This window comes from Manduca sexta, chromosome 26, assembly GCF_014839805.1.
Source record: "Manduca sexta isolate Smith_Timp_Sample1 chromosome 26, JHU_Msex_v1.0, whole genome shotgun sequence".
NCBI classification, from domain to species: Eukaryota; Metazoa; Arthropoda; class Insecta; order Lepidoptera; family Sphingidae; genus Manduca; species Manduca sexta.
In genome coordinates, this window is record NC_051140.1 from 12,694,325 (window position 1) to 12,706,891 (window position 12,567).

A 12,567-nucleotide genomic window follows, 5' to 3' on the forward strand; every position below is an offset into this window, starting at 1 on the left:
GTATTCAATCATCTTAAAAATAAATGAATTCAAGCTATCCCCGAGCCAACACTTACATAAGTTACTTTTTATGTCAAAATAATTTAATTATTATATCACAGTTATATTAAAAGCAAAGAAAACGGTCTACTTAGCCTTTAGCAAACATAATATAATACGGTGCAATTTTAATTTATTTTATTAAATAGATAAAAACCATAGATAGAGCGAACATTGGGAATATTGTCATACAAAAATTTGGCGCTTATGTGATCGTTAATCAATACCGTAATATAACAAAATCAATGTAAAATACTTAATATATTTACCATATCAAGATTTTTACGTTTCAAATGCGAATAGTAGCATATTTTCTTTAAACATATTATTTTTGTACCAATATATTTTCATTTCAAATAAGACAGCGATTTATTACCCAATTGGTAACAACATTTGCAGCAAAAATTTGGCTCGCTGTCCGGTCTATAACTTACTATATAGTTTAAATGAAAACTGATATTTATAGCGTTAGTTGTTTTAATACTTAATCGTCACTTTTATATAATAAAAGAAATTTCAAGACAATAATTGTAGAATATAATACATTATGTAAGAGTTACGTATTAGTACAAACTAGGTACATCTTTCATGCATCGATTTTGAACATTCTTCTTACTTACTTCCTTCCAACATTTACATTGGATTAAAAAAAAAGTTAAAGAATAGTTACCATGCATAAGTATGGGATTCCAGAGCTATTGTTACCAATAAATTAATGTCTTAGAGATTTTTCGCAACTTTGTATGGGTACATACTAATGATCGCAGTACTGTGACCTGGGGACATTTTGAAACCTATTATAAAATTTATTTATTATATATGTGTGTTATATATGTGCAATTACAAGTTATGCAGTGATATTTTTAATAGAATTTAAAAACGAATACATCCTAAACGATTTAATAATGTTAACGATTAAAGATATCAACGTTGTTAATCATTTGCTAATTATTTTGATTTCTGGATATGATCATTATTATGAATATTCCTGCATTTACGTTAGCCCATGAGTGGAGCCACGACCGAAGGCTAGCATATTACTTATACTTAACTTAAACTTGTTCCACATAGTATGACTATGTCCTATATAGTGATTGGAATCCATCATGTTTTTAAACACAATCAATATACCACATAATAGTTACGCAAATTTTAAGCACTAATTAATAATATTCGTTGTTCTATTTATCCAACTGGATCGATACAACGTAGACGAATTTAAAAGATTTTTTTTAGTAAATTAAGGGGTGACGCGTGGCTAAGCCAGCGAGTGGTCGCACCATTACTATGGGGTTTCATTCACACTGATATTGGTTTTTTATACTCATTGTCATTTTTTTTTCATCTTTTTTGCGTGGTCAATGAGGGGTCAGTTTTTTAGATTGGCCCCTAAGCTCTGATTGACGTACAACGGTCATTCGCAAATTGCCATCTGCATGTCTGGCAAAATAATAAGAATAATAATTCAATGACGTATTTCCTGATTGCATTGTGATCTAGTTTATTTTTCATAAACGGAATACTTTAAGGAAATTGCAAGAAATAAACATATTTTTTCCTACATTTGCAGTATTTTTTCTGGTTTCTCATATCTCCAGTTACATACTTAATGAATCCCTCCTTGCAGAATTTCGTTGCTAATCCGACGAAGATCAGCCAAGTATGCAGGAGATATTATAGTGTGTGTGCAATACACAGGTGCACTCTCTGTTCCTTCACTCTCATAGTCCAGTGAGACGGCAATTCGACACGACCACAGATAAATCAAGTGCAGGATCGACGGCTTTATGAGCTTGTCGAGACACGGGGGTATCGCAAAGCTAACTTTCCGACTCCCAGCTGTGACAGTATTATTTTAAGATACCAAAACGCAGTTACAACAATTTTTGACCCAACTCGGTATTAGAACCCAGAACTTCAGTGATGTAACCGCTTCGCCACGAAGCAATCATATTATCAGAATTTTACGAGACCTAATTAATAAAAATGTCATCTATATAAATTAGAATTATAACTGTGTGAATTCACAATACATATAAAAAAATAAACGCATGACAATCCTTAGCTAATTCGAAATGATGTGTCTATTGTATGTACGTTAGTATTTTTACGGCACGCGACTGATTCACTTTTTTTATTAGATTTTTTCGTTTTATCAAAAAAACTTCCCCTATTTACAAATAGCAGGGACCTTTGATCCGAAGGCTTATTAAAAATAAATATTTCATGAAACATTATCAGCGTGGTTTTATTAATTTTTTTATGATCTCCGATCCGTAATTATTGTTTTCGGTAACGTTTTTATTTGATTTATATGAGAATATTTTAATAATTAATGATTTGGGTATTCACTAAATTTTAAATTCTAAAATAATTAAATGTAATGCATACAAGCAAATTTTGACATTGCGTTACTAAATGAAACCACAGACTCGTCTTAACCTTTGCTTCCATTGTGCCAAAAATCATTCATTACTTAATATTTATTTTACATATATGGCTCAAATAACTTATTGTGTTACTTCAAAGTAGAAAAGTATGTGGTTTCATTAAGTAATGCGATGTCAAAATGACTCTGTATATATATTATTTTGCAATATAATATCTACTACTACTTGGGTACAAATTGTAAATTCATAGGTTGCGTATAAGATTCTATAATAATTATGTTACACTCTAGTTGAATATGCAATATGAATTTCAATATAATGATTTGCGTATATTTATTATATTATATTTATAGAATTTCACTGCTTGTCACCAAATAATGTTAAAAATATGCGTATCAAAAACTTTTTGCAGTGTGTTGAAAAAAAAAATGGAGCATTAACGCATACGCTGAGCGTGAGCCGTGGGGGCCAAGTTGTGAGTCAGGTACGGCTCAGGTGTCCATCATTTAGTTTCTTGTACATACATTTATGATATTGCCAATTCTTGTAAATACAATTACCAGTTTAATGTTACAAATTAAAAATATAAATAACATAGGTACATTCATTAAATGTTATCGAATTGGACTATTTTTTCTGTTTTCGTGTTCGTGCAAAATAGTAAAGACTTGTCGACATTCAAAAAGTCCTATAATGTTTCAGAGAAATGAAAAGAGTAAAACCTTTATTGACCATATTACTTCGACTGAAAATATTTCAGTGATGGTAGGTATTTATTTTGTTGGACTGGAACCATCACGCCAAAAATGTATAATATATTATTCACAAATTATTTAAAAGGAATGTTAATTTAGAAAAAAAAAAATGATATTTTGCGGGTCTCAGGCAGTCTCACTAAATTTTGAAAATTAAAAACTATAATGTTTCCTGTATGTCGGTTTTCTTTCAGATGCCCTAGTTTCCTTTAATATATTGATGTTTAAACTGACTTTGTCGCAGTTTTCTAAATGGTAGTTAGAATATAGTTCCTGGAGTTAGTAATGTGAAAGAACGCTTCTTCACCGTGTTTCGTAAGTCTCATTTCAGAAGTGGAAGATCATCACATTGTTTTACACATGGTGACTTCAGATTTGTATAAAACACTATTCAAATCGTATGTATCTAATTCCTAAAATACACAGACATGACTTATAAGCATTGCGTTTCACGCTTGATAGTAGGATTGTCTCCGATTCTATGTGGGAAATGGTGCTCGGAGCGTGTATTGTGTCCACGAGCTGTACTGACCAGCAGATGTGCGGCCGGCTGTGTATTTGTGCCCAGTCGCCACGGCGCATGCGCACACCGGGACCCGGACTAAATCTGTGCCAACATGGCCGACATTACAGAATATAGATAAATAATTTTACATTTATTTACAAATTCCAGAAAATATTTCGAACTTATCAATTTGGAAAAAAAAGGGAATGTATAATTTTTTTTTGTATTTTTTGTCATTTACTTAATACGAATTTTATGCTCAACTATTATTGTAGACGCTTACTTGCGATACCTACTTATAACTTATTTTCAAATTTATGGAATAGCAAAGTAGTTATTTTAAGAACAATATCAAGTTAGATTTTTTGTTACTAACCGAAGTTTGAAAATGAGGTAAGCCTTGTAGATACTTTTATAATTTTTCTTTTATTGTGAAATTATTGTTAAATCCTTTTTATTATCTAATGAATAATTCGAATATAAAGTGAAATACTTACATTCTAAATACTTTAATTTGACGATTCCTAAAAACTTCTATTAAGATAATATAGGTATTAGGTATTAGGTAGTCCTAACCGCAAACAAAAAATGATTTAAGTATAATATTATTTCTCTCAGTTGATCAAATAACAATAAAGTTGAATAGTAATAGGTACTTAATTATTTTGAGAATGCTATGTCGAGAATTACCGTTCTATAAATAAAATGATCGATACCTATAGTAAAACTGAACACAGACCATTTAAGATTAGGATACACACGGTTTTGTTTTTCCATTACATTTTAGAACTAGGTAGGTATTACTTACGTGTAAGAATCAAAATATTATTTTTATAAACGTAATTTACTTCTCGGATATCGTGATACCAATCAAAGATCTTAGGCCTTTTTAATTATCAGAAGCTGCAAATCGATTAAGACCATAAACGTAAAAAATATTCATTAAAATTAAACAAAAAAAGGAAATAATGTAAAAAACTCAACTCTATGTGATGAATGTGGTGAAGTATTTATTTACTTAATATGAACATAGCAGCATCCCCCAATCATGCGCGTCACCCTTAATTCACGCAAACCGTAGCACGCAGTTCATCGTCAATCGCTCCGCTAGTGACTGGGCCATGTATACCAAAATTATTACGAGAATAATAGATACAATATAAACATTAATTGTAAAAAGAAGAAAGAAGTTATGTGCGTTTTATAGTGAGACACGAAGTTGTGTGGTATTGAGAAAAGGACTATGTGCTGATAGATTGGGGTTATTTGTTGAGAGAGCTATATTTATTTTATACATGAAGGGTAAGAACTATTCTAATATTATTATACTGTGTCGGCATGGCGTAAATGAGTGTTAAATTAGACTTTCGTTTACATAAGTTACAATTTCTAGTTTATATAAGAAACTGATGAGAATTCGTCTTGCAGCAAACAAGTTCGGCATCAGTATTAAGTAATGTTCCATTTATCGGCTATATCACTATATGTAATATATATTTTTTAACATAAACAGAGTGAGTTTATATTTATTTTAATGAAAATAATGTTAGACTACAAAAATGGCTCTATAATAAGGTATTGTTATTGTACCTATCTCTTGAAACTTATTAAATAAATTATTGTAATAATACAGTAAAATATGCTATTTTCCAAAAGTTGAGTCGATACTTTCTGTTTATTAGTGTGTACATTACTTTATTACCCATTTAGTACCTTTATTTTACTAAACATAGGAATACAGAACACCTAAAAAAATACTACTTGTATGAAATAATATCTAGATTTATAATGGTGACTCTTATTAGAATTTTGTTAATTGGAAAATACTTAAACGATAGGTCTGTAATATAAATATAGCTCTGTGTAAAATATTTCAAGAACTTTAAAAATAAAAGTTTAATCAATTAAAATGGTTAGATAAAGAGGTTAAATTATTATAATTGGTATAGATTTTCACATACATATATACTTTTCTATTATTTAGTCATTAAAACCAGTCAAATAATCATACATGTTCAGCCAAACGTCGCATCGTGGAGATAGATCTATTATATATCTAATATTGCATATAAAAAGCTTCTAAAACTAAATCTAAAAGTACAAAAAACCGTCCTATGAATATATATTCGAAATGTATAAAATTAATTGTTCAAGTAATATACCTAATTGTTTGTGTAATCATGATTACAGATTGCAGCGTATGCGCAGCAGCAGCGGCGGCGGCGGCGGCGGCAGCGGCAGCAGCGGCCGCGGCAGGCTCGCCGGCATGGGTGCACGTGATCGACCCCGGCAAGTTACCCGCTCCTCCTGACACCACTAATGGCCTAGTAAATGGCGAAGCACAACTTTACAACGGAAATTGTGAGTCTGTGATACTTTAACCAATATTACTTATAATTAAAAAATATGATGATAAATTTAGAATCCTGTTGATATTATGAATGAAAATACCTGTAAAGATGTTTGGATATTTTGTCTTTGTTATATATCTATGAACTACAAATTATAATTTGGTGAAATGTGTTGCACAGATAGATTAAGTCCTATGTTAAAACATAGACTGCCATTTAGCTAGACAATCCAGAAAGAATGCACACCGTGTCCTTTATCACATGAAAAGACTCGTGCGCATAAACAAATCCTAAGATTTATGAATCAGCTTGTTCCATCTCCGCATATTTAAACAATTATACCATATTTTTTTAAAATGTATCTATAACTATATATTAGTAAAGGTTTTTCTTAACGGTTGGATTTAGTTGCTAATTGAAATTGGGATAGATCGGTTAGTAATTTTTGTGGAAAAATTGTTTAATCAGCGTAAAATTTATAAAAGCGCTCCATCTCCTGGCAATTCACTGAAAGCTGTATAGATCTTGAATCTTGATAAAATAACTTAAGTATGTCTGATTGACCTGCCATAGCGTAGGTAGTCTTAACCTTTAATATTATCAGTGTTAAATAATAATAATTGTAACAAAAATTTAAACCGCCTTCAAAAACTACTTAATCCTAAAAATAATTTCACATAACAGGTATGTATATACTGGATACCAATTTTGGAGTCGGTGCCTAATTAAAATTGCTAGTTTAGTTAGATTTTATTCCATCTATGGGCTATATTTCTTTCAAATGAGTTAAAAGCTGTAGGTATGCGTTTACTACTAACAACCATACACAGTGAAAGGTGTAATACCAAGCACATGTATGGTGTTTCACCTTTTTCTTTCCTCTTTTTTCGGGGCAGGGAGTGTAATACACCCACTTTTGACCAGCTATATGTAACAGGGGAATGATTTGGGTAGTAAACAGATTACAAATTTAAATATTACCTTAATAGCTTCCATTTGATGTGCTGCAGCAGTGTGTTTATCCTCGGCGACGATCTGACTTGCTGACTTTGTATGCTGGCAGCACATTGTTTTTGTATATTTATTAATGTATTTATCTAGCTTAACTAGCAATTTTAATTAGGCACCGACTCCAAAATTGGTATCCAGTATACACCTGTTATGTGAAATTATTTATTGGTTTTGAGTGATATTTGAAGGCGGTTAAATTTTTTGTTCGAGAACGATCTTATTTAAAACAAAATCGCACAACAGGTTTCTTGCGTAGATACCTACTTACATAACCATTTATCTTAAGGCGATACCTCAAGGAAAATTTAATATGACGAAATTTTAAAGGCAGAAATATCCATGATTATTAATTATTTTTACGTTTTTCTTTCAACTGCGAGAACTAATCACTAACAAGACGTGAATTTAAATTCTTTACTTGCCAATACTTGTTTAGTTACCCAGATTAAAGGTGAAACAAAATGTATGAAAATGGACCTTGAGGTATCGCCTTAACGATGAATTGATGATAAGAAGGTACCTAAAATCATGGAATTAGAGGTGTGTAGTCCATAATAATTTAACACCTATATGTAGATTTCAAAGCTGAGTTGAAAATACATATGTGTTCATATCAAAAGTACATACATATCAAAAAGAAATAACCGGTATAATATTATTGCATCGTTCTTTCTTTCTCAAATTAAACATACATTGTTTCATTTCACGGTCGGTCTTCACAGCCAACGTGCATTGAATTTGCTGCAATCATAAATGCAAGAAATAATAAACGTAGGATATCCTATTGTTTATGTGCGTTTTTACATTCCGAAAACACGCTTGAGTTAGCCAAGCTTGGAATTTGCGCTCGACATACCATTAAATTCTCGTGTATTATATCATAGGATAGAGCCCGGCAAACTATGTTCGCACGAGAGCAGAGGACATAGACTATAATAGGTTTTTAACTAATAGTTAGTCTTATCACGTCATATAAGTAATTGTTTTACTTACTATAATAGTTTTACGCCTAGAGGACACGAAGACGCTTAATAACAGTGTTTCCTGTTTACCTCTTGGAGGGGTTCAAGACTATCAACCCGGGTATCTGGAAAAGGTTGTGCTTTTGTTATTTTTTTTTTTATTGTTGGTACAACCTAATTGAATTTTAGAGTTGAAATAATAAATGCCGCGAATAGGTAAATTGTATCGGCATTTGCAACAAAGTTACACACATACACTCACGCTAGTTATCTCTTAAGGAGTAGGCGCAAGTTTAACTAAAGCACCCTTTTTTCGCCATGAGTAAGCAAAGATACAACTTCCGTACAATAGCCCAGAAACTTCATTTTATTGCGAAGTTGAAAAATAATTGATATAAACCAAATCTCAAAACTCGCTTGAACAATAAACAAATCGAGTAGAATGGTTAAACCGCCCACCTGCCGGATGGCGCTGGGAAGGCCCTTCGAGTCCAACACTTATTACAATTTCAAGGAAAATAAAATAAACAAGAGATAGCATTTTTTAATTTATTGTTTAACCATTCACTTATTACATTTTATAGAAACAATGGATATTCTTGAAACCAGAATATATTTTTGTTTCTTTTACGTTTAGTAGTCATAGTTATAAAACATTGTATTTTTTTTATTATTAATAGAGGTTAAGCTCTTCCACGTTAAGTTATTTTTTTTTTAATTTCACATTGAATTTGCATGTTTATATTTAATACAACAAATTTGTATAAGTTTAAAATATGTTTAACGACACTTTAAGAGTTCCTAAAGGATTTTGTGGTTCATTAGTTCGGTTTTAATTGGTAACCATTGTGAAGATGATAAAGAAAATGGACTCTGTATCGGGAGTAGTTTTTTTTATTGAGGCAAATTATTTAACAATATTAATATAACAGAGTTCTAAATTGAAGTGTGTTATTTTGAAAATATTATTAATTTTACTTATTTAGCCTTGGTGTAAGACTCGACATTGTCTAATGTCGAGTCATGAATCATGAATATTATAAAATACCTACTTGACATATTTGGGGTCGGTGCGGGCACCACCCCTTTAGGAAACGCCTCTATTCAAAACACAATACGTACACATGGGGTTGCGGTTTAAAATACCCTAAGAATTTCATTTAGTTCTAAATAAATATACTAGATGGCGCTAAAACACGACACTATTGCCATCTGTTATTTAAACCTTCAACTATTATTATCTATAATAACCGTGAAATAATGTTATTGGATTGTGCTGTACCTGCTATAAAAATGTATTACGAGTCAGATAGATGGCTTTATTTATAATATAAACAATCGAATCTGAAACAATTATTTGAAACTTTTTAAATAACTAAATGCATTGCAGGTTGTTGACACGGCGATCACGACTGATTCAAAATGGTTAGTATTTAGGGTTCTTAAAGGTTTATTGGTTGCATTTGGATTAAAGTATTATATATCTGTTTTGTATCCTAGATTACAATTACTATAGACATCGCTAGGCCCCTCTGAAAAAGATGGTCAGTAATTCTCAAAAAAGCAGTCGAAAATGGCCTCGTCTGCATAAGAATATGCATCCAAGACCTTAGCAGGTCAAGAAAAGATGATGTAAAGTACATCCAATTAACTCTTTCACCAGGCTGCATTTTAAGATTTTGTTCTATTTTATTTCTATCATGAATTAAGTGTTCGATCACAGCAGCAGTCAACGAAACAAAGGCTGGCTATGGGTTTTTTTTAGTAATCGATCATTTCTTTCTTAACTGACATAAATATAAGACATTAAGAACTAAAGAGAAACAAAAAATACATTAAAATATTTGGAAAAATTATAATAACATACAAAACAATAGGAATAAATTATAAACGATCATGGGCGATAGAAGCAAATAAAGTGTTGGACTAAAGCACAACACAAGTTGGGTACAAGTTTCAACCCCGGCCTATAACTTTAGTATGTTTTTCAAAACAAATCACATAGAATATTTCTCGCCTAATCTACATACGTTTGGAATGATTGGTGTGTGTGTTGAAATGATACTCATGGTTTAAAGACCAAGCACGTTGCCATCATTCCAGCAATTGAAGGTTTGATAAAACGCCTTTCTTTTATCACAAGTTGAATGTGAGGATGTAGTGGCATCGGAAAAAATGTTGAGTAAAACCCTCGGCGCCCATCAAATTTTTAATGACCAAATGAAGCTAGCTGGCGGATATTGGAACTACTTGACGATAAAACGTTCTGCATGATTGTATTAAGTAGACTTTATTTTTTCGTCTTTATTTTTGAATTCACAGTATTTATTATGCCGGGAGTCTATCAGAATGATGATGGAAGAATGACGCATCATTTCAGTATCCTAGTTTACAGGTTTCTTTCAATTCATACAGCTGGCACAAAAAGAGTGGTGCGCATGTGCACTTTTCCTGTCCTGGTGTAAATGTAAACACATATTTCACTGTTCACATAAATTGTGACGTTTCAATGCTTATACATCTTAATAATAAATTTCCATATATTATAGGTATATAACTGTATTAGAATGCCTCTACCGCATTTGAGAAAGTAAAAAAGTACAAATAAAATTTATTTATTACCTTTTCCCTATTTTAAAAAAAATGCTTTTTCATGAGGATTTATATCAAACGCCGCGCCACAAAATTGATGAAAATTATATACTGAATGTAGACATATTTGGATTTTCCTCTCCTGGTCAAGGCGTGGTAAGGTAAAAAGTCTAAACAAAAAACATACTTTAAGCAATGATAGATATTATCTTACGTGTCTTCTTCTTTAAAAGTTAGAGTTAGTGTAGTTCCTTTATTTAAGCGCAGTGATTTTGATTATTATATATACTACCCTTATATTGCATGCCCTAATTACCTGCAGGTGTTAAAGGTTCAGTTTCGAAATGCTGAGTAATTAACTAACTATAATGCACAAAGTTTATTAAACCGTTCTATGAGTTATTATTTGTACACTGCTTCTTGATGCCAGAAATGGAGAAATTCTATTAATCAATTTGGTTTAGAAACGTAATATTTAAAATTTGTTGAAGTATACCATAAACGAAGTAGTATTTTTTTTGGTATTCATATTTTTAGAAGTATAGATCATGGGTTGACTCACGCAAGTTTCACAACGTTTTACAAAAGGAAGTACTAACAATGGATTTAATCAGTGTATTAATTTGCATTTTATTCGTAAAAGATAGAATAACTAACTAGCTAGGTTCTTAGGGGTGAAAAGATTAGAGAAAGTGAACACGTACGTAAGTTGAGTTTTATTATTTGGAAACAAGTATTTCTTGTGACGACTTTTGTTAAATATTATTTGATGCATAATCATATGTGGATTAGATGGACAACAATGGAGTCGACTGGTCCGCTCGTCACGATGCGACATCTCTCCAGGGGAAACAGATCCGACGCTTGGGGGAACAATTGTTTGCTAATATTTAACGAACTGCGCGCGAATCGACTACGCTAATTGCAACTGAAAATTATATTGCTCAGAAATGTATTTAAAAAGAGAAAACTTATGTCGTTTGTTTAATTATGTTTAAACGAAATCCTAATAAATTAATAGCATGGATATGTTGTGTCAACCGTCTGTTTCTATAAAAAACAAATATTTATCTGTAAGGGATTTGCAATTACAAATTCGTTAACGTAAAAAAACAACGATGAATGTGCATATTAAAAGTGCATTTATATATTATCTTAACTTATTATGAGCACTTTTGATGTGTTATTAACTCATAATGTAATAGTAATACAGAAAAAGAAGTACCAACACAAGCAACAATTTATTATTATCATACTATAAATTAACGATTCATTTAATCCACAACTTTTAATAGAAAGTTAAAACCACTTTAATTTCATGAAATATGAAAATTGTCTGGTTGAGTTATTGTTATTGTAGTTATTGATCAAAGATTTATAATAGTTGCTTTGGTCTCGAAGTGTATATTTTAAAGGGTTATATGAATTTGATAGGTGTTGTGCTTATTAATTTAGATTTTATAAAATAATGGTGCGTATTTAGCTAATACGCAATATAAGGCCCACACAAGCTTTCCGTTCATTTTTCGTAAACAGCTAAATAATATGAGTGGTATAATAGTGGTATAAAAGTGGTTAATATTATTCTGGTCCGGTTTAAATGATTACCATACAGCTGCAAGCTACATCAAAGTAATTTTAATAGTAATATTAGTACTATATTGCACTAAAAATATGTACTTCGTGTTCATCTGGCATAACAGAGTAGTGTGCACTCATTGCCACTCTATATCAGACGATTTAATGTTTGTCTATGATGACATTTGACATAGATAGCGGCATAAAAATAGGTCGTAAAATAATATACTCAACAATCATAATATTTTATTGATTAAAATGTTTATACATAGAGACAAACTATACTGATTTTCTTAAAATATTGTAAAATTATGTTTAAGTTGAAGGAACTTTATGTTTTTATCGATTAGTGATTATGAATATAGCCCTTAAAAGATTAATTAT